This window comes from Rattus norvegicus, chromosome 11 (genome assembly GCF_021556685.1).
Source record: "Rattus norvegicus strain SHRSP/BbbUtx chromosome 11, alternate assembly SHRSP_T2T, whole genome shotgun sequence".
NCBI lineage: Eukaryota > Metazoa > Chordata > Mammalia > Rodentia > Muridae > Rattus > Rattus norvegicus.
In genome coordinates this window covers 2,819,890-2,823,889 of record NC_141544.1, presented here as the reverse complement: position 1 = coordinate 2,823,889, position 4,000 = coordinate 2,819,890, and the positions used below count along the sequence as shown (strand labels likewise).

The 4,000-nt window shown below is 47.9% G+C and overlaps 1 pseudogene; it reads right to left on the bottom strand.

Annotated features, from left to right (window-relative positions):
- Positions 1-329: 329 nt before the first annotated feature.
- On the bottom strand, positions 330-911 carry LOC148002411 (large ribosomal subunit protein eL19 pseudogene; annotated as a pseudogene).
- Positions 912-4,000: the final 3,089 nt, after the last annotated feature.

The following is a 4,000-nucleotide window of genomic DNA, read 5'->3' as shown; positions in this document are numbered from 1 at the left end:
CAACAAAACCTCAAAACAAACAAACAAAAAAACCAAGTTTGTATTTTTTTTTTTTTAAAACCACAACAACCTTATATTCACCAGAATAGTAAACTGGAATTTATGTTGTCTGGTGGGTACTTGTTCCTCTCTCTAGAGCGCTATTGTATTAGGGTTTCCAGAGAAACAGAAATGGCAGAATGAATACACATTGTCTTAGTTAGATTTCCATAGCTGTGAACAGACACCATGGTCAAGGTAACTCTTTTTTATTTTAAGGCTTGTTTTATTTTAATGACTGATCATGTGAGGCCACAGTGAGGTCACTATGCACAGACATGAAGGGAGCTTTAATTCTTGGTCTCTTCCTCCTTGGACAGAGTCTTGAATATCTCCTCCTTCTTGGCCTGGAGGCGCTCCTCCCACGTGTTTTTGTGCTTCTTTGGTCTTAGACCTGGGAGCCTCAGCCGGTCATCCTGTAGCTTCTTGCAGTCTTCGTCTGCCTTCGGTTTGAGGATCTGCTCCATAAGAATCCATTGGTTTTTGGATACATTCCTTTGAACCTTCAGGTACAGGCTGTGATACATGTGGCAGTCCATCTTCTTAGATTCCCAGTATCTCCTGAGAAGCCGGTGCAGGATCCTCATCCTTCTCATACAGGTCACCCTCTCAGGCACCCAAGTGTTGGCAGTGCCCTTTCCCTTCCCTATGACCATATGCCTGCCCTTCAAGGTGTGTTTCTGTCAGCGAGTCTGAGGATGGTCAGTTACAGGCTTCCAGATGATCAGGCCTTCTTCAATCAGCTTCCTGATCAGCTGACGGGATTTGGCATTGGCGATTTTATTGGTCTCATTGGGGTCCAACTGGAACTTCTTTTTACCTCAGTGGAGGACACTAGAGGCAAGATTCTTCTGTAGCATGAGCATGCTCATGGCTGCAGACACAGAAGCGAAGGTAACTCTTACAAAGGACAAGATTCCACTGCAGCTGGCTTACAGTTTCAGAGGTTCAGTATATTTTCATCATGGCAGGAATCATGGGAGCATCCAGGCAGACTTTGTGCTGGAGGAGCCCAAAGTTCTTGATGCACAGACAGCAGAAAGGGATTGTCTGTACCACTGAGCATAGTTTGAGTATATACAAATCTCAATGCAAAGCCACCACAGTAGCACACTTCTTCCAACAAAGTCACACCTACTCCAACATGGCCACACCTACTCAAACAAGGCCACACCCACTCCAACAAGGTCACACCTACTCCAACAAGGCCACACCCACTCCAACAAGGCCACACTTACTCCAACAAGGCCACACCCACTCCAACAAGGCCACACCCAATCCAACAATGCCACACCCAATACAACAAGGCCACACACACTCCAAAATGACCACAACCACTCCAAAAAGGAAACACCCACTCCAAAAAGGCCACACCCACTCCAACAAGGCAACACCCACTCCAACAGGGCCACACCTACTCCAACAAGGCCACACCTACTCCAACAAGGCCACACCCACTCCAAAAATGCCACACCTACTCCAACAAGGCCACACCCAATCCAACAAGGCCACACCTACTCCAACAAGGCCACACCTACTCCAACAAGGCCAAACCAACTCCAACAAGGCCACACCTACTCCAACAAGGTCACACCTACTCCAACAAGGCCACACCCAATCCAACAAGGTCACACCTATTCCAACAAGGTCACACCTATTCCAACAAGGCCACATCTACTCTAACAAGGTCACACATACTCCAACAAGGCAACACCTAATCCAACAAGGCCACACCTACTCCAACAAGGCCACACCTACACCAACAAGGCCACACCTACTCCAACAAGGCCACACCTACTCCAACAAGGCCACACCAACTCCAACAAGGCCACACCTACTTCAACAAGGCCACACCCACTCCAACAAGGCCACACCTACTCCAACAATGCCACACCTATTCCAACAAGGTCACACCTACTCCAACAAGGTCACACCTACTCCAACAAGGCCACACCTACTCCAACAAGGCCAAACCCAATACAACAAGGTCACACCTACTCCAACAAGGTCATACCTACTCCAACAAGGCCACACCTACTCCAACAAGGCCACACCTACTCCAACAAGGCCACACCCAATCCAACAAGGCCACACCTTCTCCAACAAGCCTACACCTACTCCAACAAGGCCACACCTACTCCAACAAGGCCACACCTCCTAACAGTATCACTCCTCATGGGTCAAGCATTCAAACACATGAGTCTATGGTGGCCCACTCCTATTCACACCACCAAACACATCAAAAGGTAATTTGGCTTATAGGACACTGGATAATCTAACGATGGCTGTCCCATACAAGGGTCCTGAGAACCCCATTGGCTGCTCAGTCTATGATGATTGATGCCTCAGCCATCTTAACCTGGTGCTGAAGGCACGTGAGTTTCCTGGAGGCGTTGGTCTTCAGTCTACAATGAGATATCAGAGAAGGTGGTTAGAATATTAGCAAAGGAATGCAGCAGCCACAGGAGAGATGAACTTGCCAGTGAGAGTGAAGGCAGACAGACAAAAATCAAAGCCTCCTTCTTTCACATTCTTAAATCTGGGTTGCCAGCAGAAGGTCCCACCCACACTTAGGGCAAATCTTCCTGACTCAAATATCCTGATCAAGAAAATCCCTCACAAGAGTGCCCAGATGCATGCATTTTAATTGAATTCAGAGCCACTCAAGACAGCAACCAAGATTAGTGATCACGTCTGCCATTTCTCTCATACAATTTATTTTTCTTGTTTGCTTTATATTTTAGGCCTGAGATTAACCAAGCCGTGCCTCTCATATTGCTTAGCCTTGAAGCATTCAGCTGCATTCCATTCTCACTAGAAATCAAGAAGCATATTGTATGTTCACCCCTCTCCTGGCTGATCCCTGCCTCACTCAGGAAAAAGCCAGCTTGCTGTCACTCCAGTCTCAGAGACTGGATGGCTGATAATGAGGCTTCAAGTCCAAGATCAGAGTCCTGGCAAATTTACTGAAGCCTGCTACCTGGCTTGTAGATGGTGCGTTCTGTCTATATTTTCCTGGGCTGAGAAGGTCCAGCAAGCTCTCTGGGGATTCTTTTTAAACATAAGTGCACCAATAACACAGAGGAGGAGTCCATCTTTTTGACTGAAGTCACACCCTCCAGAGTGCTGTTTCCCAATGATGTCATCTTTGGTGACATCTTCCTAGGGGTGGGGGAGGGGAGACATTTAGATCACAGCAACCTCTACCGATGGAGATGACTCTCCTCCAGCTTGCACCAGCATCATCAGACTTCTGTGTGGAGGCAGCACAGGCAACCTAAGTCCCAAGAATGTCCCTGTTATGTCTCCTTGGCCCTAATGTCCCCTGTACCATGACCCTCACCCTGCAACAGCTGCCCTTGTGTGCACCAGAGCTCAGCTTCCCTGATGTCAGGCACCTGGGATCTACCTCTGTCTCCTTTTAAACCCATTTGTTAGCTAAAGGATATGGGTCGGCAGGTAAACTGCTTGCTGTACATGCATGGATACCTGAGCTTGGATCCCCAGAGCCAACTTACAAGTCTAAGGTGGTAGCATGCACTCTGACCCCAGAATCATGGAGAGAGAGACCTGGGGACCTCTGAAGTTCACTGGCCACCCCATAGTCAATGTTTTACTTAGGGTTATACTGCTATGAACGGACACCATAACCAAGGTAACTCTTATAAAGACAACATTTAATTGGGGTCGGCTTACAGGTTCAGAGGTTCAGTCCATTACCATCAAGGTGGGAACATGGCAGCATCCAGGCAGGCATAGTGCAGGAGGAGCTGAGAGTTCTACATCTTCATCTGAATGCTGCTAGGAGAATACTGGCTTTCAGGTATCTAGGATGAGGGTCTTAAAGCCCACACCCAAAGTAACACACTCACTCCAACAAGGCCACATCCACTCCAACAGGGCCATGCCCTCTAAAGCTGCCACTCCCTGGGCTGAACATACACACACACACACACACACA